General features: G+C 42.0%; 1 protein-coding gene across 1 annotated transcript in view; it reads right to left on the reverse strand.

Moving 5' to 3' along the window:
* LOC119646456 (protein scabrous) overlaps window positions 1-24,725 on the reverse strand; it is a 133,509-nt gene that overhangs the window by 70,434 nt on the left and 38,350 nt on the right. The window lies entirely within an intron of this gene.

A 24,725-nucleotide genomic window follows, 5' to 3' on the forward strand; every position in this document is an offset into this window, starting at 1 on the left:
TTCGTTATTAGCGAGAGTTGAATGCATTTACAATAACGTGACTTCTGTTAGGACAGAAAATTTTGCAAAATATCGCAAAGCAACATGATTCAATTTCTGAGGAATCTATTCAATGATTTGATACTTCGGGAGAGCGAAATAATACAAAACCGTTTGTGTGTGTGTGTGTGTGTTCCTTAACTTCCCCCAGAGATTACCGGAATTCTTGAACATCTTTTTACTGGGCTATACTTTTAAACTTGGGATAAACTGTTTCCCTATCTGGTAGGTTAAATAAGCTTGGCATAATACCATGGTCAAATGTTTCGCGTTTTTAACATAAGGTCTGACCACGGTTCCTACCAATCCCAGAGCCTATCACGAACTGCACTTTACCTACGAGTAATTCAATATGATTGAAAATTAGCAATCCAGGCTTCCACATTAATGAATTCACTTTCACAAATTTAAAGCGATTCGGAGTCCCAACTTGCTTGAACTTGGCAAATGTAGGTGAAGAGCTTGACGCTATCGCTGGTATTATATCTCATAGTATATCCACTTTTACTATCAAAGTATTGATACGGTGGAGGAGGTGTACCATCCTGCCTCATCATCTTCGCCGCCGTCAATTCAGAATCTCCTCCTTACGTCGTTTATATGTACAATAAGCATACTAGGAACTGCCTATGACATTATCAAGAAATATTCTCGCAAACTCCCCAACCTAAAAACTTTGACGGTATCAAACTTGTAAGGCGAAAGCAATCCCAAAAGCTTAGATTTTCTACCCCGTAAATATTATTAGATAACCGACGTGATCAAACCTTTTCCCTGATCAATCGTACTATGTATGTTATCTAATTTTAAAGTTTTAGTTGTGACCGCAAATTAAATTATTATTGTTAAAAGTTTTTGCCTGATGACATCATGTTTGAACGTACAGCTGAAGTTTACGAAAGTGACTCTGACATGGAACGTGACGTCAGCTACGATCACCATGCAGAATGTATACAGATAATGTACCAGAAGATCAGCGTAACTCAACAACTAGCGTATTGCAACAAGCTACAGTGAACCTCGCTCTGCCCTCTGGTTCGACATATTCTGATAACGCAGTCAGCACGAACCATATCTCCATCGACTACCGTTAGCTATAGTCAATATCGCGTCATCGGCAGCATTACATAAAGCTTTGCTATCATTATCGAATCCTTCATTTTATACCGACTGTCCTAACCAATTTCCAGATCTAAACGACATAACAAATTTTTAGCACCCGTGTCAAATCCCTTCCGTCAACCCGGAACAAACAAATATCTCTTATACCTAGTAGCGATCTGAACGCCAAATATTATTCATCTTACAGATGGTAATAGGCTCGTCAACTCGTACTCCTAAAACTCACACCATTTCCAACTAACCTACCAACAAATCTACATTTCATGCCTGGAATACACACTCATACATTGTGATAAATCATCTATTAAGACAATCCCACCTCATAGCCGCCCCATAGCAACTTTCAATAGTTATTGATCGGAGCGACCACAGGACTCAATGACAACGTCTATGACTGACTTCAGATGACGGGAAAATAGACTGCCGACTATACATCTTCTACAAGTTCTATTCTCTGAATAGATTGACTCAGCTACTCAGGCAGTATACCATCAGATCATTCCACTCAGACCGCAGAACTAATAAGGAATAATCACCATTCCTGCCTAGACTCTCCACCTATTAAAGGGGAAAAGCACAATCCGCGGAAAAACCCATCATCTTAGAACTACTTTCAATCTCGCATATGTTTCTCGATACAAACTATACGATCTCAAATTTAATTGCCTATCGTCAAGCACTCAGGTATTTTCCCCAGCCACCAGACTTATAACCCACTTTCATGTACATATCCCTGCCTGGCTAGATTCCGAACAGTCCAAGTTAACGCATCAATACATCTCCCAAACCAATTGAATCTGATGAAAGAAACGCATTTATAAGAACCTATGACACCACCATACATATATCTGACCAAATCACCAAAACGACTGTCCGCCAAAATAGCACTTCCCGCCATCCGATGCCACGCTGCTACGTTGTTCTCCGGTTCAAGCCATCACTGCCCAGCAGCCGAATCCTTCATCTTTTGCCGGAACAATAAAGAATCAACTGTTCCAGACCAAATCCGAAATGCCCTCAAAAAATGTATTCAATTTCTAATATACATTCCTGAAGGCAACCAAATCCCATCTTTCTAGTTTCCGAGTAAACAAGTACATAGCATTGCCCATGCGCTTAAAACGAACTAATGCTGAAACCATAACAACAACATCCCGACAACTGCCTGTCCATTCGACATAGAAAAAGTCTTCAATTCTGATTGGCACGAAGACGTAATTCAAAAAATGTCTCTCAACTATAATTTTCACCCACACGTAGACTCATCCTTTTTTATGTATTCTTCAACCGCACGTCCGCATCAACGATCTTTTCTTCAACCATTACATTTCTTTGACAGGCATCTCGCAGGACCAGTCTTGTTGGCAACCCCCTCCTCCCTATTCACAGCCTATATCCCTCTTCAATATCCTACCAACACTACTCATGCCGCTAAAATGCTAACCAATACGCTGAAGACCTGATATCACATACTTCTTCCCCAAACTTGTAAGTTGTTCAAACTAAGTGGAATTATTTAATCCCCAAACTCATTCCTCAAGCCGTAGTACTTTTAAATGCCAAGGTATCGTCTTTTCGAGGCAGAGCTAAATTTACTCGGAAACTACTTCACTTGCGCTGTCTGTGTGCCAAATTCGGACAGCCAGACCCAGACGTCTTATCCTAACACCAAGTCTTGAAATGCTGCGGCTAATTTTCAAAAAAAAAATCTCAATCTGTCCCAAGGTAAAACTCTACGGTAACAACAGCTTATTTGACCTCTAAACACGTATGGCCTTATCGTCTCGTGCGATATGCCATTGGAGCACTCCTGAAGAAAAAGAGATTGTTTGGAATGTCCCTACCGCAGTAACATCCAAAGCGGCTAACTATAACGAAGTAAAGGTCATCCGCTTAGACGTTTTTCTTAACATCAAATTCCAAACCAAATCCCAATCCCGACCTCATCGGGTGTATTCGCAGCCCTCCATAGCGGTTGAATAAGGTGCTTACATAATATATTTGCAAAACCTTTAAAATTAAATATTTATGTATATTGTTCATTTATGATATTTATCTTCCCGTTTCAGTTAAGTCCTTGAGCGTTGAAGCTAAGTTTATATCTCTCTATCGAAACTACATAAACGATATTCAGTTCGATTCCGTGCTGCAATTTTATCTCGTGAGAGGTAGTAAAGGGACAAGTTTGGTCTACTATAACTTTGTTAATAATAAGTAGGGTTTCCACCAAACTTCCACTATGTTGTATTAAAGACTATCACAGTGAAAAATTCTACTGATCTAGGATAAATTTAAGCGGGTTCGCAGTAAATTTTCAAAATATAATGATTTACTATTGTTGACTTTATATGAGCAAATATTGTAACGTGGGGTATTTGTAGGCCTAGATACCATGTGCTCGGACCATCATGCTCATTTTCAATTTTTTTCGGTTGGGCATTTTCTGGGACTCTCGCACTTCTTCCCTTTGCAACCAGTCTCAAAACAAACAAAAAATATCTATTTCAAAAAGCACTAATCGAGATTTTTCATTTGATACTCCGTATGACATTCGATGGCATGTATGGGGATCCCACCTTAAACTCAACGTAAAACGGTGTTACACATTGCATACAGACAGATAGACAGAAAATCGATTTTAACGAGGTTTTGTTTTCGACAAACTCTAAAAATGTTAGCCAATATGTGTCATGGTTGAACGATAAGGTAAATGGCGGACGATGTTCTATCCAAAATTTTGAATCTGAGCGATGGTTTTTCGAGGCGAATACTTGATGATGAATGAATGATCGAACCATTTCTCAATATTTCATTCCTCCGATTTTGAATTGCCCGTTTGAGGTTTTTCAGGGTTTCACGATACACGTCGGAGGGCTCCAAGTGGATCATCCTTTTTACTCTAAAAAGCAGTTGCTCTGATTTAACCGGCGAAAAAGAAAGCCACCAGCCAAGTGATTGATGATTTTTCGTAACAGTCAATATAGTTGCCTTTTTCAGCTGCTTAATCTTGCTCTCTCCAGCATTTATTTCTTTCGGTAGGGGGTCAGCTCAACGCGACCATGTTTTCTAATTCTCCTATTTGTAATCTTGGTCCATTTAAAGTAAAGAGGCTTTCCTTTTCATAGGCATGGTGGTAAATAAATTTCTAGAAACAGGCGATTCATTGCCGTGGCGGTAGTTTTCCGTCAGCCTTTCTGTATAACCTTGCAATGGTTTCTTATACTTTTCCATGCAAATTACATGAATTGTGTTGGTGAAAGCCTTGTTATAAAGAAATCATACAGCTTTCAACTGCCCAAATTTGGTAGTTGCCTTCAAATAGGAGAATACATCATAACATCGGACAGGCAACGTTTGTATGGTCAATTTTATATGTGCGAGAAACCTGTTCTGGTGTTTGCTTCTTTCATGACCGACAGAGGGATTACGCTATTCCATCTGTAAGCTCTGGTTTCACATTTGATGGTTATTTTTGCTATTATTGATAGAAGAAATAGCAGGGAAAACACATGCCGCAGCGACGGTGATAAAGACTTGCTGCAGTAAAGACTTACAGCCTTAGTAACGTAAACAAGATTTGGTACGGCATGAACAAAATCACAGAATGGTAGTCAAAGCCAATGACACTGGCGGTGACTGAGAATGAAGGGGAGTTTTCTCCCGAAATTCTTCTATTTCTAGTAGTATTACGTGTTGAATAAAGTTGAATAAAGTATAAAGTCATAATCCCAAAACAAAAATTCTAAGGTTCCTAAGTTTTGGCGAATATTTATTTTTGCTGTACGCTTATATATTTCGGTAGTTACACACACACAACCCTCGTCGTGTTTATGAATTTATGTAAGGGGTCAAATATCAGCTTGTAGTCGCTTCAATCACCCTACTCCCAGGACAGAAATAACGTCTGATGAGTTATCTCTGCCCTGGACGAAACCATAACTCGTCCCCTTTTACAAATTTGATACTAACCTAAAACAGAGGTGTCCGTGTACCACAAACAGTGAGAGGAAGCTTTTTCTCAACTGGTCCGGTCTGCCATCTAGTGGACAGGTCTCAGGACACCCACCTTAATAAAATTTTAAAAGGAATTTCATACATTATTATTGTGCTGCTGCTTCCATCATGATCAACGGAATATATAGTTATGTCATTCAGTAAGCTCAACCTGTTTTCTCTCAGTAGGATTTTGTGGAAATAGACTTTTGAAGTTGAGAAGAACATGGGGAAAAGAAGAAATAGGCAATTACGGTTATGCTTATTTGATCGACACTTTGCTTTCAACTAAGAAAAGTCACTGCAGAAGTTTATCAGAATACCAGCACAAAATTCACATTGTTGCTTCAAATAAAGCAGGGAAGCACTAATCAACAGAAAATTTCTCTCAGAAAATAGGTAATCTAGCCATTCTCCATTTGGAGTAAAAAGGGCTGCATACCGATAAGGGATGTATGTGGGCCTTTTGTGGAGAATTCGCCGCTTCGGCTGTCAATCGTCCCGAGTCATAAGTTTAACAGTTACCTGTTTCCCTAAATAAGCTGGCGAATTCGAAAGCGGTGTGAGGGTTGCAGCATCTGAGAAGCCCAAATAACGGAAATGATGCTACGGATACATCTAATGGATCCCTCGCTCCTTTCGCGTAATTATATATATATATTTGCAGTTACACGTCTACATAGATGTGGAAACGAAGCTCTATAGGTTAGTTTCATCTTGTGCAACTCGTCCACTACTAGTAGAAAAGTACATTCAGGTTGACCTTTCTAGGTTAAGGGGATAACTTCACTTGTAACTTTGAAAAATATCCATTTTTATTGCATTTTTAAGTGTAATAATCTGAAAATACATCTTTGAAATTTCAAGTCGATCAGAATAAAATTGATTAAGATATGATCATTGAAACTGAAGAATCCGTACTGTAAACGACCAGAAGAAATTCTAAATGCATTTTTTTTAAATCGTTCCATTTTTTTTTTGGATAAAAAGGACCGTTTTATCGCCCAAAACGACCGTTTTTAAGGTTTCGTGTGAAACAACACCATATTAAAATCGATTCAATGTCTGCCTATCTGGAACATATGAGAGCGAGGACACAAAATATGAGCCCAAAAAAGTGAAATAAGTCTCATTTACAGACACTATCCAACAGAAAAATCTGAATAAGCGACAAAGATTATATGAAATCTAGGCCTCAAAATACATCCCCTACCGATATCTAAATACACAATTAATAATTGCATATTAACATATTTTAAAAAATTATCCGGAAACCCCTTTAAATTTGGCATCAGTATAAGTGATAAGATAGGCCATTTTTCTGGAAAGTTTGAAGTAAATCCAACTATTATTGATAAAGTTATAGATGGCCAAAGTTCATCTAAATTTATTGCATTCTAAAATCGTAAAGTGAACTCATCTGAGAGGCGGGTTACAACGGAAAATCCTAGTTTTCTTTTTTAGCTTTTTTAGTTATTTGTTTGTATGTAGTATCAATTATTCGAGACAGAAATATATTTGTATATGCCAGTGAAGTTTGCAAGTATTTTCCAATTAAGATGGATATGTATGGATTCGATATTATCCATACTTCCGTCGGTATTCAATTTACATATATATTACATATATATGTATCTCACGTATGCTTTTGGGCACAGAGTAAAAAGGAAATATTGAGACGCTTTTGATTAATTGCGCACATACATGGACATGTATGCGTCAGTGCGAGGTGTAGGCAATGTTTGTTCGTTTGCTGGTCAGAGCGTAGTATAGGCCCCAGGGCGAAACGTGGATTGGTACCCACGATGGAGCATAAAACCTGGGAAACGCCTGCTGAACCAACAAACACAGCTCTACTACCAAACCCTATCTTCACCTCCACGTGGGGACCGCTGGCATTCTTAACGAAAACTGCAGATGGAGAAGCATGAAGGCGAATCTCTCGCACCTAAAAACGGGGCAAAATGTACCAACTGGTCCTCCAGGTTGGAGGTTGAGTAGTGTTGACAACTCTACACGGAAAACCGATGTTACGAAGCCACGAAAGGAGCAAAGCGGACAGAATGGATCTTAGAACGACGAACCCGACAACGATAACGGATTAACGATTGGCGCTTTTTCTCATGGAACGTGTGCTCCCTGTACAGACCGAATGCTACTGAGCAGCTAGCCGATACTCTGTCCCAATACAAGGCCGATGTAACAACGTTACAGGAGATGCGTTGGACAGGGATCGGTTGCCTGGACAAGAGCCGCTACACTTTATTATAGCGGCCAACCAGTAAACCATATGGAGTAGCCTTCTTAGTCAGCCAAAAAATGAAACCTACTGTTATCGGCTTTGAAAATATAAGCGAAAGGCTATGCACTCTGCGTTTGTGAGCTAAGTTTAGAAATACAAGCCTCATAAACGTTCACGCCCCTACAGAGGAGACTGCAGAGTTGGAGAAGGATACCTTCTACGAGGCAGTTGAGCGGACCCTCGAAACGTGTCCCAAGTAAGATATCAAAATCATACTTCGAGATTTCAAGAGTTAAGTAGGGATCGAGTCCGTATTCAGGCGATACGTCAGCTCCCATAGTTTACATAGGGATACCAATGATAATGAATGTCAGAACATATAGGGGGGTCAATATAGACTCCGATCACTATCTCGTTGGCATGGTGCTCCTAGCTCGAATAACAATAACACCTAGAATCCCCTCTGACAATCAGGTGAGAGTTAACACTGAAGCCATCCACAACGCAGCCCTCCACGACACCTATAAGAGGGAAATGGATGCCGCAATAACCGCAGTCAACAGAGGACCAGGAGATGAAGCATCAACAAATGATCTTCACAACCACCTGAAGAACGTTGTCATCGATACGACCACAAACATACCAGCCAGCTGCAAAAGAAAGTCGGAACGACTGGTTTGACGATGAATGTAAGCAAGCAATGGAACGGAAGGATGCTGCATACCGAGTAATGTTGCATTCTTAAAGAACGCGGGCACGAACCCCGTCGAGCGGAGAAGCGAATTCACAGACGGAAAAAGGAAGCCTGGGAGAACCAACAAGTCTGTGAACTAGAAAAATACAGGGAGCAACCGCACCAGGCGCGCAAGTTTTACCAACAAGTCAGCAGGATGAAGCCTTATACACCTCGATAATCATCCTGCCGACACAAAGAGGAAAATCTGATTTCCGACAGAATGGACATACTGGAGCGATGAGTTGAGTACTTTGATGAGCTACTGAACAAGCAGAACATCGGCGAGTTGGAGGTCCCGCCAAGTGAAGACGACGGACAAATACTGCCACCACCAAGTATAGGAGAAATAGTCCTCTCTGTGAGACCATCGCACCTCAACATCGGCCGTTGATTGCCGTCCTGCGAATTAAGCCACCGATAAAACAGCGTGAGGAATGCACTGGCCCGCCGCGCATTAAATGGTGGCGATTTGGTGAGAAGAAAGAAGAAACGGTCTCACTCATACGATTGCCAACCATTACGAATGTGGAAAAATCATAAAATCAAATGAAAGACACGATCCACAAAGTGGCCTCCGCAACCCTCGGGGTCACCAAGCCGGGTAAGCGGTACATTAACCGAGATACTTGGCTGTGGAATGATGATGTTGAAATGAAGGTCCGTGAAAAGAAACGCCTCTATCGCAAATTTCTCAACGATAAAACGCCTGCTAATTGGCAAATTTATAAGAATGCCAACCGGGAAGTAAAGAAAGCGGTCGGTGTCACCCGAGCAAACCACTTCAAAAATCTTTACGATAAACTGGACACTCGGGATGGCGAGAGAGATCTGTATCGACTTGCTAAAAGCCGCGATGAACGCACACAGGATATCGAACACTTCTGTTGTGTTAATGACAAGAACGGTGCTTTGCTTACCAACCGTTGAGCCGCAACGGATAGATGGCGAGAATACTTCGAGCAGATTTCAACTGAAGAATTTGCTCACCCTCCACTTCCACAATCATTGTCGACATTTGGAGCAGTTCCACCAGTCAGCGCAACGTAGGTCGAGGGGGCAATAAAACAAATGAAGTCGGGGAAAGCAACAGGACCTGATGACATCGCCTTTGACCTCTGGAAAGCGAAGAGCTGGGACCCAACACTGTGGCTCAGTGAATTCTTGAACCGGGTTATTCAGGAAGGAAGAACACCATCTGACTGGCAAGAAAGTACCACTGTTCCAATATGGAAAAAGAAAGGTAGCCCAGCAGAATGTTCAAATTACCGTCCGATCCGGTTACTTTCCCATACCATGAAGATTTTTGAACGCATTCTTCACAACAGTATTCGCGAAATTGTTGAAATAACCGTGAATCAAGCCGGATTTGTCAAGAACTGCGGAACTACTGACGCAATACACGCTGCGCGGTTACTCATGGAGAAACACCGTGAGAAGCATCCCCCTCTTTACATTGTCTTTCTGGATCTAGAGAAAGCGTTTGACCGTGTACCACACGAACTAATCTAGTATGCTTTACGACAACACTTCGTGCCAGAAGAACTCGTGCGCTGGGTTCAATTGCTCTACCACGATCCGAAAAGTAAAGTTCGAAGTATGGCGGGTGTATCAAAACCGCTTCGTGTCTCTGTTGGTGTTCCTCAAGGAAGTGCCCTCTAACCACTCCTCTTTGTCCTTGTTATGGACACCGTCACACGGGATATCCAACGTCCAGCGCCCTACACACTGCTTTATGCAGACGATGTTTTCCTAGCATCTGATAGCAAAAATGATCTCGAGCAACTTGTCCAAAAATGCAATGATCGCCTCATGTAACACAGTCTCAGATTGAATTTAAACAAAACTGAATTTTTGACGACCGATCTCCATGAAACAGGCACAATCACCGTCAGCGGCAGTGATCTGCCCAGAACTGAGCGATTTAAATACCTCGGGTCAACGCTATCAGCCAATGGAGAACTGCGTTATGAAATTGCTTCACGCATTAACGCAACCTAGATGAAGTGGCGTTCCACAACTGGTGTCCTTTGTGATCGACGTATCAACGAACGTCTCAAATCTAAAATTTACCGCAATGTCGTCCGTCCAGTCGCTCTCTATGGTTCTGAGTGACCATAAAAGACAATGAACGGCGTCTTGCGGTAATAGAGACGAAGATGCTACGTTGGACTAGTGGCGTCACACGTTTAGATCACATCCGAAATGGGGATATCCGCGATCGTTATGGGGTTGCACCGATCGTGGAAAAGTTGCGAGAGAGGCGTCTTCGATGGTATGGTCACGCAATTCGTGCAAACGAGTATTCACTTGCCAAGATTGGTCTGAACATCGAAGTCGATGGTAAACGACCAAAAGGCAGACCTAAACAACGGTGGCTTGATACGCTGGATGGGGATTTGATCAGGCATTCGATAAAGCCAAATGGCGAAGCCGTTCACGACGAGTTGACCCCGCTTGTGAACGGGACAAAGGCTGAAGAAAAAGAAGAAGATAACTGCGGTTCTCTTACATATCTATAAAGTATGTATATCGTATGTAGATTAATGATAGATGTCTTTTTAGAAGTTACTATTGTTCACAATAACAACAGTTGGACACAATCCACAAAGAAATAAAATGCATTTAGTGTCCTGGAAATATGTATGTATATAAGTCTCATTTCTAATTGCAAAACTAAAATTGAATAAAAGTATTTTCGAAGTATAAAATAATGTTGCCGTAAATACAATTGTAAACACCATGGACAGAGGAAGGGAACAAGTTGTTCTCGAAATGCTAGTATTTACGAAATTAAAAAACTTTACTAGCGGCAGAAATCGTGTCTACATAAATTCACATTTATCGCTGACGTATTTGATTCTATAGCAATTAACTTAATCACCTTAATAATCCTCCTCCGGTGATACCTGAACGACCCCTTTCCTGTACGAACCTTAATGAAGGAATATAACCCCAGATTTTAATAACCTAGAGGCATACGTACTAGTATATATCACTGCAGCAAATTGCCTCAAACTAAGGACTTGAGTGTCGTTAGATATAATTGTAATGAACCCCTCCAGACAACAATAAAATTGAATTGAACCAACACTGCTGTATATATTTTATTGTAATAAGCAATCCCCGCACTCCTCCCTGACTACGTTTATAACAATTGGAGTATCTGATAGCAGAAACCACCCCCTATATGCAAGATGCATATTTTAATATCACATAATCAATATGCGAAACAAATAAACAAACAACGCTTGATCTAGTATAATAAACTAGAAAGTTATGAGCAGACTTGGTGGGGATCCTCATGTAATGATGAATAGGTTCAGATATACTGATATTAGTATTCAATCAATCATCTGTCGATTAATTTATTGATTTGATATAGAAATAGTATGAGCTCCATGCGCAACTTATCCCCCATTGTATATATGAGTACATAAATCGCAAAAACCAGGCGACAGGAGCAACAAGTGAGCACTCCTTACGTAACGCCAGCGCTCACATCTTTGTTTAGAATACATCTTGACAGCCGATAGTTTTAGCAAATCCCTCCGAGAGCGAAAAGACATTTGATACAGAATAAACCCCGAATAATCCTTCCAGAACATTCCATGCATGGTGGCATCTATTTCCCAAGGGTTTTAGATACCATTAACTCAGTATGGCACTGGTATATGTTAGACCGTGAGTGCAAAGTGGAAGCGGAATTCTCGCCAAGAAGGAAGGTAATTTAGGAAGTGGTTTGAAGTCGGCATAAAGTTCAATCGAGTTGGATTTATTTATCCAATTTTCGAATTAGATTAAATTTACACCCATATGGCTGGCAACAACCAATGGAAAATTAAAATAATGAATTTAGTGCAAAACGCGAAATTTCAATTTAGCTGTTAATTTGGCGAAACCAATGAGATTAATAATTTAGGGATTTGCAGGCTTGATCTGGTATAACCTAGCCTGAATTTGCTGGGTTTTGCTCTACCGGAAGCGATAAGTAATAAATCTAATATTACTTAGGATTAGTTCTGCTTTCACAGTCACAAATTTGAATAATTCTAGCCATCTATTACATTCTTTATTTGCACCTGGATACCAAAACATAGATTGTTGAATAATTTCTTGATATTTTCAACTTCACTGCTATGTCAGGTCTGACATCTACCCTGAGCTCTTCCATTCTAGTGTCAGTTTTGTACATTCTGTATATCCCCTAGCATTGAGAATTCAAAATAGAAAACCTAGTTCATATGCGACTAATGGAATTTTGAAATTTTGACGCGTGGTTCAACCACATATCCACACCATTCAATATGCATTGCAAATCGGTGGCATACTATATTTCTAGAGTCAACTGAACTTGAATCCGAGTTTTACAATAGTGTAAGTGGTTCTGACTGTATATTCTCTCAAATAAAATTGGAACGTTTTTAAAATATCATGACAGAAACCTACATATGTCATGAATATAAGACAGTATACCTGCAAAGTAAAGAACTCTGGAGAAGCTAGTAAACTAGACGACGTTGATATTTCAATTACTGTTTGTACTTGGTAGATGTTTTCGTTTCTTGCATTGAAATATATATGCCATTTACCGCGGATGGTGCATAGTGCGTCAACCACGTCTATGCACCATCGTGGACGGTTTGCTGAAATGTGTTTCCGCTCCTCCAGGATTTTCGTGAAGCTTGCGGCGAAGCGGTTCAAATTTCGCTGGTAGCAGACGAATTTTTAATTTGTTGGATACCAGTCTTCTCATCTACTTATAAATGAGTACCTGAGTCAAATCGGGGCAATAATTACCGGTGACTACAGTGCTGTAAACCACGCCCCAATATATCCACATTTCAGTCCACCTTACCACGAGATTTGGTTCTAAAAATAGTGGAGGCAGGTTTTAAGGGGTGCAACATAATGGATATGCAAAAGTAATATATGCAAATAATACCAGCGCTGTCACCAGTGTATCACCGAAGGTTGCGACGTAATTACAGATTCGGTGACAGAAAGCCCATACAACCATTTAGGGAAACAGCTGATAAAGTGGTTGTATACCAGGAAAGAGCAGGAAACGAGACAGTTCATAGAACACATTTCCATGGATAATGACAAGTCTTCCCAGGTCTCGACGACACTACAGTGCCGCCGCTGATACGAAGTCTATGGGTCGGACGTCTACCGTCTGCTCTTCAGTCGATTATGGTAGTGACTAGACACAAGGCTGAAGATGCTATAAACTCCAATCGACTTAGTTGAGAAGGTTTACGACGCACTTCTTCCTACACCAAGCAATGAGAAAGTGGCGTAAGACATACCGTCTTTAGCAGTAAAAATACAAGACAGCTAGTTGAACAGTCAAGCCAACTTGCAGAACTGTGAATGAAGCTACATGCGGTTACATACAATGCTCATTTCATTCTTGGTCCCGATCGGATTTACAGTTTAAGTTTGAAATCCTTCATCTCCAAGGTATATAGTGGCATCAAGATAATTTTAATTCCAAAGCCACCAAACGCATGAACTTCCAGAAACGCAGATGACCACATTTCATCCTCTTCATGGCATACCATGCCACTACAAAAGCACAGTTCCTCAGAGACATGGATGCCTTTATCCGCGCCAAAAAACCAGGGGCGACAAAATAATGCGGCCTTTTTGAGTTTAGTCAACAGTCCTTCATCCCCTATTAATAGATCAGACTACTTTTTTTAGATGGAAATTTGCCGGACGTTACATCACAGTGTCCATTGATAAACTCAAACCAACTTATGCGAGGGCCCCCGACACCAAAAAATCCGATCTCAAACCAACACCAGAAAATCAGTCAAGCTACCGCTCAACGACTAGAAGTAGCAAAGCCTAAAAAATCCCATAGGTGGGTTAGATTTTCTTATCGCTATCAGGTGATACTGCTGTAATTTAACAATTAAACAAACAACAAAAGAAGTCTACAACTGATGCCATTTTCGAACTATATATATTTATTTTAGAAAAAGCTGGAATAAAAACAATTTCAAGGAGACGCTAACGACATGGGGTAGGACTGCCCCTTTTTTGGCTAAAATTTACAATGTGATTTACAATGTGAAGGTTCAATAATATAATTCGATGGGATAAATTCTTGGATAAAGGCCAGTGAAACGTCAGCAGTAAAATTGGTTTAATTAATTTGGTGATGGGAATTTCGATATTAAAGGCGCTACTCGGTTAGGGATATCAATATTAATGACGACAAAATTGTTGCAGAAATCAAGTTTAACCTACGTTAAGCGACGTGATATATTGAAGAAGCATTAACGGTTGGTATCTAAAAAATCTTGGTTACATAAACAAACCGATATTTAGATTCCTCATAAAGTCAAAGAGGTTTATTTGATGGCGCGGTTGACTATCAGTGATATTCTGCTGAAAAAATGTTTTTTCTTATTTAAATGTTAATAAGTCATCATCATCGCATTTAATGCTGTGAAAGTGATAAGCCTATAGCGGGGAAACAGTACGAGCGTGATTTATTATGCTTCGAGCCCTCATATAAAGATCAGCAGGCTGCTTCTTAACAAGCTCAGCCGTCACATTCGCATGGGGGAATGGAGCTCGGTATTTCATATACCTTATTAATTTGAACAAACTCCCTGGAAATTCAAAATCAATCATCCCATTATTTTAGACGACATATTATTTTACACCACATAGTACCAGGACAAGCCATCCCAAGATAGAGCATTTCATTGCTAGTATAATCCAAACCGGAATTATCGCCTTTTCTCAACGTTGAACCTGTCCACTGCCACTTCCATCTTTTCATCACCATTTCCAAAGCTATATGTATAGTCCGACCGGTGCGCGCCCGCCATAATGAGAGCCTTGGCTTTGTTGATATTCGTTCTTCCTTAATTTCGAAGTTTCATCAACGGGGCAGGCGTTTTTGAAGAAAGAATGAACGGAAACCAGCCTCCACTTTGCCAATCGAACTTTTAAGGAATTCCTTGAGGGGTTCCAAGGTAATCTTAGCTGGTATATTTCCGAAGATAGGAAGCACCCAAATTCCTCTCCAGTTGTAGCTTTTCTGCACTGGAGTCTTTCTTCGGAATCTTAACCATCATCCCCTTCTGTCCCTCATTCACAATAAGTGGAAGTAACAGCTCTTCACAGACTGCGGAGGTAGATGCAATACCTCAATGCATCTTGATCGCTTTGATGACAAAGATAATTTTACTTTTATTTGGAAGAGCAGCTCATATTCGCATGTTAAGATGGCATATTATCCATAATTGAGGGAATTCACCGAATGTTATATGACAGAGAATTCTGGAAAAACGCTCCTTCCGCCTCCCCAACTGCTCATTATCGTGGCTGGGAAACTTACCATTAACATCCGGAAGCTCTCCCGTGATGCGGTGATACGATGCTATTTGCGGCCACTTCCGCTTTTTTAAGGAATTTGGGAACGTTGTTCATGCTTTAAAGATCCAAAGAATTATGGAAAGATCAAAATGGAAGCCAAAAGTTAACAACGACGGTGAACGTCGTCAACTTTTAACACATTTTTCGGTGAAAAAGAAATTCCCCTTTGATAGCCCGGATCGGTTTCAACATTACTTTCTTAAGCTTGGGAAAGAACTCAAGTACCTTTTGCGGAGGCGTTTGAATTCGGGCATGTTATTTATACACCATGCTGGTCTCCAGCCCAGATAAAAAAGGAGGGTTTGAGGCAACACTTCTTTTTCTCTCCTCAGTAAAACAAAAATAAAATGCTGAAATCAGGAAAAGAGATACATAAAGTGTACTTGGAGATATTCTACAATGCTGAATCCCACCTGATCTTTTTTGGACTCGCAATAAGCCCATTAAGCAAATTCATTCAATGTCGTTAAAAACAAAAATGATCGAATTGAATTCAGAGTCCCGGAGAAATGTTAGGGCGTTCACCTCAGTCGATGTAGCAGAACAGGCCCCTGTTCTATCGAAAAATTAGCAAAGGTTCTTTATGCATAGATGTAGGTAAATTAGTCTGCACACCAAACATTCATAAGCTCACTGGAAAGACAGATGAACTCACAAGAGCTCCTCGGAAAGACACATTGATATTTGCACTCTAAAAGAAACTCGATGATGTGGTGCCAAAAACTGAAATACAAAATGCGGACGCGAAAAAAGCTACAAAATTCTCTATTTTGTTAGCCTACAAACTCATGATGGTGTTGGCTTTACTATCTCTGGGGCTTTCCGTGATGCCATTGGAAAAGTTGAGCGATTTGATGACTTGCTGATGCAACTCACCATTATATTGACTATATTCACTTCTTCACCACATATGCACCACATATAGGTCGACCTGATGCCAAGAAATATGCCTTGTATCAACTTTCCGATAAAAAGATCTGTATCGCACCTGCTAATTACAATATCGTCATTGCGAGCGAGGTTAATGGTCATTGGTGAAAAAGCAGATGGCAACAGGTGCCATGGGAAAAAAAGGGTTGAAGCATGCAAACGAAAGTGTCAAGCGTGTAGCCTACTTTCCGTTCACTCAACCTGTACTTCTCAATACATGGTTCATCAAACGATTGTCTCCTCTTCCTACATTTTATCGAGGCCATAGTAAAACACAAATTGACTATATCCTCATAGAACGCCGACATTTTATCACAGTCACTGACTGCCAAGCCGTTCCCTAAGCGACCATCGAACCTCATCATCGGCCGTTGATTGTTATTTTGCGAATCAAGGTAGGGATAAAATAGCGTGGAGGACACACTAACCTACTACGAATTAAATGGTGCATATTTTGCAAGAAAAAAACAGAAATGAACTTACTTGCGCGATTACTAACCATTACGAATGTAGAAGAATCGTGGAGCCAAGTTAAAGACACAATCCAGAAAGTGGTATGTGCATCCCTGGAAGCCTAAATGAAGGTCCGCGAAAAACAACACTTTTACTATAAGATTATCGGCGATAAAACGCTGGCCACTCGGGAACTTTACTGGAATGCCAATCGGGAAGTAAAGAAAACGATCGCTGTTGCCCGAGCGGTCCCTTACGATAAATCGGGCACTTGAGACGGCGAAGGAAGCTTGTATTGACTTGTCAAAAGTAAAAAACAACCCACACAGAATATCCTATAGAAGAACTCGTGCGCTGGGCTAATTTGCTGTGTATGGCAAACATCTCAAAATCGCTTCGTACCTCTGCCATTGTTCATCAAGGAAGCGTACGCTCATCACTCCTCTTTGTTCTTGTTATGGACATTGTTACTCGGGACATACAACGTCCTGCACCTTATACACTGCTTTATGCAGATGATATTTTCCTGATATTGTTCAAAATGGAACGGTTGCCTGATGCGCAACACCGTCTCAAATTGAGTCTAGATAAAATAGAATTTTGACGACCAATCCGAGAACAGACACTATCATTGTAAATATCAGTCACCTGCCCTCAACTGAGCGAGTCAATGCTATCAACGAATGGTGGCGCAACCTGAATAAAGTGGCATTCTACCACCCAGCAATCTTTGTGATCGACATATCAACGACCGTCTCAAATGTAAAATTTACCGCGGTGTCTCCCGCCCTGTCGTTCTCTGTGATTCAGAGTGTTGGTTGGTCGAGATGGGGTTACAGCAATCGTGGAAAAATTGTGTTAGTGCATAGCACTGCAGAATTGCAATGCTCCTTAACCTGGACCAGAATATTGCAGTGAACATCCTGTAAGAAAGCGGCGCACAAGTTGTGAGCGTGCCTCTGCGGTTGCATTTTCCAGTATATCCCTAAAACTAGTTGAAATCCATCCGCTGTTGACATTTCATAACTCACAAGATTACACTTCGCTGGCCCACGAATTTCTGTTCCTCTTAAGTCCCGATTAAATATTCAAAATGCAGGAAACACAAACAAACTTTCTTCGTTGATGATATTTTATATTTTATCCCATGTGATATTTTATGAATTATATAATGCTAGCGCTGCTCGATTTTTATTGTTAACTTTAAAAATTTATAAATACAGTTCTTGGTCACTAAAATGCTAGTTTAATATCGTTCGCAAACGAGTGTGAAAATCGAATGCAATATAAAATCGCCTTAGTGTCAGTCAGGAGATTAATATTCAGCTTGCATTGATTTTTTTAGATTTTCCCATTGCAAGTCGAGGTCAACGGACGTACCACCCAATTTATTCCATAAAAAATTCATCAGTTTGCAATGGAAGACAGATATTTCAATTTTTACGCCCTCTATGTCCGCCCAAATATATGGCCCAAATAAAAGCATTTTCCACCGACTATGGATGCTTTTTTGCATCTGAATAAAAGCTGGATTGTAACGTGAACATGCATAGCCACTCCTGGGACAAAATTTAACAAAGCTGACTATTTGAAGTTTGGTAAATATTTTAAAGTCGATAACAAGATTATAAATCTGTGTTTGTCTCTGCCAAACATTGGTAAACACATACATACGGGAGCAACCCATGGTAAATAAAATGACATGGAAATAAATGTAATTGAATTACTTCCTTAAGAGTTTTATTGATTTTTATCGATACTCTCTGCAACTCAGAACGATCGGACCGGGTGCCTTTTTTCTGAGTCCTTGTCAAATATCTCTTGTTATTTTAATTAAACATAAACATTATTGTCTTTCGCTCCAGTTCAGCTGCTCAAAGAATCATTACTTCCGGAGACGATGTTCTTAGTGTAACTTTTCTGCTTTCTAAATAACTTTACTGAAATTTATGTCTATATTTTCCAATTTCCGATACTATTCTTCCGATCCTTTCTCCCGCTACTAAGTTGCACAGGAAAACAGTTCATCGTTCCACTGGTAAAGTTAGATTATTCTGTGGGAAAAGGCAAAACTTTTCAAGCAAACGATGAAACTTTATCGTCCATTGTTTAAAGCCGGCAATGTTGTCGACGATTATTTTCTTGGTAAAAGTTGCTGGCGTAACGCTATGTTGTCGTGTTCTGGAAAAGGAGAACTTTTCTATCTTGGTGACTTTTTCAAGCAGATGTCAAAAGTCAGAAACAAAACTGAAGATTTAGGTTTTTGCTGCGGATAAATTTGCGAAATTGTTCAGAAGAACGTGCGTTTTAAGAATAGTTAGCAATTTAGAAGTGTTGCTGTTAACTAGGGAGCAGGTGGGGCACAGATTGAAAAGATGCTTCTGCTGCAACGGCAAGTAAACCTTGATTTGATAAAAGAAAAGCTTCACCAAATCTGACTCCCAGGTTACGATTCATTCTTATTTCCAATTCCGCATTTCTCAAGGAGCGTTTGTTTGTAGATATTAGATTCCTACCAAACATATATTGCCTAAATTAAATAGAGAGCTATGTAGCTAACTCTATTTGTAAATAAAAATAGTGACAACGTGGATTGAATGTTTTCATGTAGCATATGTGCATAGTCATCTTGTTTTGGTAATTAAAAGTCGCTCAGTGAAAGAATAACTTATTTAAAACTGCGACATTACCTGACTGAAAGACCTTCCGATTCAAAGCTAAATAAATCGGAGTTTTTATTTCGAACAATGCATACATAAGTGGAATGGTGTGATTGTTGTTAGCAGGTGCAAAGCATTGATGAAGGAAGTTGCCCGGAAATATGGATATTTGCGAGAAATAAAAAAAATTCTAGAGTATCAAACGACGGCAATGAAATTATTAATGGAGCTATTAACACTGAGCACTGAATTACTGAAAGCCAGGTGACTACACCCAAGAAGGGAGAAGTTGGGACGTCAAGCAGTGGATCCAAGGTGAGCATTGGTATACTGCATGGACTACAGCCAACGAACACCACTGCTCAAAGAGCAGGGACCAGCAAAAGCACGTCTGAGATAAACATAACAGACGTCAGGAAGGAGACAGGTCTCAGTGGCGCCGGGGTTAAATGGTACCTGCGCTATCTGAAGGAAGGCCTGAAACCAGAAGAGGCCCTTAAGAAGGCTCAGGACAGACCTAAGCCATCTCTACCGGAGCCGAGAAAGCGGGGAGCAGCAGAGATCAGCCCGCATGAAGGGAATGCCCCCAAAAAACCCAGACCTGAACCCACGGGAGGAGAAAACCCGGGCAGGTCAGGAGTGAAGGCAGGACCCAGGAAGCCCGGCATTAGCTATGCTAGTGCGGTCAAGGGCATTCGGCTGGCCATACTGCCAAAAAGGTTTCCCGAGCAAATACTCACTCGGGAGGAACAGGAAACCATTGAAGAACTGGTCGTCAAGCAGATGATCAAGGGATGGACGTCGAAACTGGTGTTCACCGGGATACGCTTTCGACCAGGCCTTATACTGGTGGACTGCGCGACGGAAGGTACCGCAGAATGGGTCAGAACCATAATTCCTAGATTGCCAGGCTGGGAAGGGGTGGAACTGTCAACATGTGCTGGAGATGATATACCAGGAGCCCACATGGTGACAGTTTTTCTCCCAAAGGCCGCGGCAATAGTAACAGAAGACCTCATGAGACTCCTAATTGCTCAGAACGAAGATCTCCATACTCGACTATGGAGAGTCTTCAGAAGCAAGGTGGAGGGAAAGGGCAAACTCCTCACGATCGGGGTAGATGACCGATCCCTAGAGGCAATTAAACGTCGGAGTTGTCATATCAACTACCGATTTGGCAACATACCCGTGCATGTGCACAAGGAAAAGCCAAGGAAAGAAACCTCGGAGGAGGCATCGGGTGGAAAACTTACCGAGGTCCCTGAAGAAGTCGCGGAAGCCATAGAGGCGGAAAGAACGGGATCAACCAGGGAAATAGACCTGCTGCCCAGTGAAGAGCAGAAGCTGGACGACCTAGACCTAGGACTGCTAGGGCTCGGGGTGGACAGCGACGCGCAGGAAAGCGCCATGTCGGAGGAGGAGGGTGACACTCCGACAGTGGAGAAGAGCTCCAAACAATAACGGAGCCAATGGCCAGCACTAGGATAGCCCAGATAAACCTCCACCATGCGAGAGCTGCATCTGCAGTGATTGCAAGGGCAAATTCCAAGGAGAACATTGGAATAGTGCTGGCTCAGGAGCCCTGGGTGTACCGGGGGCAGATTCGCGGTCTGCAAGGAGGAGACATGCAGGTAATTTGGGACTCGTCTTGTGAAAAACCAAGAGCTTGCATAATTCTCAAACGTAATCTAAAATACATATGTCTTTCAGAGTTCTTAACCGGGGACCTTGTGGCTATCCAAGTCTCATTGGAAGCCGGGAGGAGCACTCGAAAGGTAGTGGTAGCATCGGGATACTTCCCAGGAGACGAGAGCCGGGCTCCACCGGAACAAGTCGCAAAGCTGACGGAGTATTGCGAGGAGAGGGCGTTACCACTTCTTCTCGGCTGCGATGCCAACGCCCACCACGTAGTGTGGGGAAGCAGTGACACTAATCGTAGAGGTGAGTACCTTCTCGAATTTATTCTTAGTAATAAGTTAGAAATATACAACGTAGGGAACACTCCAACATTTGTGACCAGCACCAGACAAGAGGTACTAGATATAACTCTAGGAAATACCCTAATGAACGGGATGGTCAGGAATTGGAGGGTGTCGGATGAACCCTCAATGTCTGATCACAGGATAATCAGATTCGACATTGAGGGTAACTCCGAAATAAAAAGAATAATAAGGAATCCCAAGAGAACGGATTGGGAATCCTACACAATGCACCTGAGCAACAACATTGCCCACCTTCAAGGGAGCGGTGACATCAGGAGCGAATTAGAATTAGAAACGGTGGTGGAAGACCTCAACACAATCGTCATTGACGCATATGAGGCCAGCTGTCCGGCCAAGACAGTCAAGTCATCAAGGGATGTACCATGGTGGAACAGAAACTTAGCCAGAATGAGAACGGAGGTACGAAAACTCTTTAACCGGGCAAAACGAACCGGGGACTGGCGGAGGTATAAAAATGCACTGACTGCGTATAGCAACGCGATCAGGGAAGCGAAACGGAACAGCTTTAGGGAATTCTGTGAAGGGATTGAACAGATCACAGAAGCAACTAGGCTGTACAAGGCTGTAGCCAAAGACGGGAGAATATCCTCTGTCTGCTTGAAAAAGGAAGATGGGACATTCACCGAGAATGAGGAGGACAGGGTACACCTGCTTCTCAGAACTCATTTCCCGGGGTCCTACCCCTCAGCGGCAGGCGACAATAATCTGCCTGACACCCCAACAACGAATAAAAGGGGAAGGAAAGAGAGCTGGAAACTAGCAAAAGAGGTATGCTCAGAAGCTAGGCTAAGATGGGCAGTGGGAACCTTTCAACCAATGAAATCTCCCGGAGCAGATGGCATTTTCCCTGCACTTATCCAGAGGGGCCTAGGAATTATCCTAGAGTCTCTTCTGAGGGTGGTAAGGGGGAGCATAGCACTGGGTTACATACCAAGGGCATGGAGACGGGCAAAAGTGGTCTTTATTCCGAAGGCGGGTAAAAAGGATCCTTTTCACCCTAAATCTTTCAGACCAATCTGCCTAACATCGTTCGTACTCAAAACGGTGGAGAAGGTCATAGACAACTATATTAGAACTAACGTTCTAAAGCGTAATCCCTTACATCACTGTCAACACGCTTACCGGGCAGGAAGGTCAACTGAAACTGCTCTGTATCAGCTGACAGAGGTACTACGGGACGCCATTGAAACAAAAGAAATTGCACTGTGCGCGTTTTTGGATATCGAAGGAGCATTCGACAACACATCGCACACAGAGATGCAGGATGCCCTGAGCCGCAAAGGAGTGGAAACCACCCTGGCACTCTGGATGGGCAAAATACTAGAAAGCAGACAAATAGAGGTACAAACAGGTACAAATTCTATTATCATGAACACCACTCAAGGCTGTCCACAGGGCGGAGTACTATCGCCGCTGATGTGGAGTATGGTAGTGGATGAACTCCTGGACGTGTTAACTAATACTGGATTACAAGTCCAGGGCTACGCGGACGACATTGTTCTAATCTGTAGGGGCAAATATGAAGATACCCTATGTGATAGAATCCAAACTGGATTAAGGGTTACTAGTGCCTGGTGCAGGAAGGTGGGACTGCGGATCAACCCAACCAAAACCACCATAGTACCATTCACTAGGAGGCGTAAGCTGGATCACCTGAAAGCCATAACATTACATGATATGGAGGTGAAACGAGAAACAGAAGTCAAATACTTGGGAATCACGCTAGACCAAAAATTACTCTGGAAGACACATGTCGGAAACACTTGTCGGAAAGCCACGAGGGCTCTGATGACTTGCAGATCCATAGCAGGAAAAAAATGGGGTTGTAGCCCGAAGATACTACTTTGGATATATACTGCAATAGTAAGACCAATGATTACCTATGGAGCGGTAATCTGGGCAGAAAGAACCCAACTCAGCACACAAGCCAGGGAATTACATAAGCTCCAAAGGCTGGCTTGCGTGTGTATCAGTGGGGCAATGAGGACATGCCCAACGGCATCCCTGGAGGTCCTTCTGGGATTAACCCCTCTCCATCTGCACATACAGATGCAGGCAAGGAGATCAATATTCAGGATGGCCGGTAGCATGAGTGAGGCGGGGAGCTGCCTAAATCGAAGGAAGATTGATATCCTTTCTAGGCGGTATCCCGAATTACTGATACCGAGGGACAACATGACAACGAGGTTTCACTTCGATAAGAAGTTTGAAACACGTTGGAGTAACAAGGCAAACTGGGAAAGCGTGGCTGTGACATACGGCTTAAACCAGCAACTGATTACTTGGTACACTGACGGATCCCTCACAGCAGAGGGAGCGGGTGCCGGTGTCATTGGTCCAAGGAAAATGTAGTTTGAGCCAATGGGCAGGTACACTAGCATATTCCAGGCGGAAATTTACGCCATAGACAAATGTGCCTCCTTTAATCTGCAAAGGAACTACAGGGGGCAGAACATAGCTATTCTCACCGATAGCCAAGCAGCGAGCAAGGCACTTAGGTCCAACCAGGTGAACTCTAAACTGGTATGGGAATGCCTTGAGAGACTGAATACACTCGGCTCGTCCAACAAGGTCTGGATACTTTGGGTTCCAGGCCATGCTGGGCTGGAAGGCAATGAGGCAGCGGATGAACTAGCCAAGAAGGGAGCAGGGATGCCTTTATACGGGCCAGAACCCTTCTGTGGAATCGGAAACGGTTTCATGGCTATGAATCTAAGAAACGAAGAAAAACGGTTGAGGGAACTATATTGGGCGGGCCTACCAGGGATGGAGCAGTCCAGGGTGCTTATTGGGGGATACGAACCCATGCGCACAAAGGATTGCTTAAACCTCACCAAAAAGAACCTCCGAATCATAGTGGGAATTCACACTGGTCATTGTCGGCTGAACTACCACCTTGGGAAGCTAGGGATATCTACGGACACTGTCTGCAGGTTCTGTGAGGAGGAGGACGAAACCTCTATGCACGTCCTGGGACAGTGTCCAGCACTTGTGCAAAGTAGGTCGATACATCTTGGAGAACACTTAATACCAGATGCAAAGTTGAAACTTCTGGAAGTGGGGAACATACTAAAGTCCCTAACGGTTACTGGCCTGCTTGAGATACTATGATCAACAGGTACACTATAACCAGTAAAAGGGGCACATAG

Source organism: Hermetia illucens, chromosome 1 (assembly GCF_905115235.1).
Source record: "Hermetia illucens chromosome 1, iHerIll2.2.curated.20191125, whole genome shotgun sequence".
In the NCBI taxonomy this organism is placed as follows: Eukaryota; Metazoa; Arthropoda; class Insecta; order Diptera; family Stratiomyidae; genus Hermetia; species Hermetia illucens.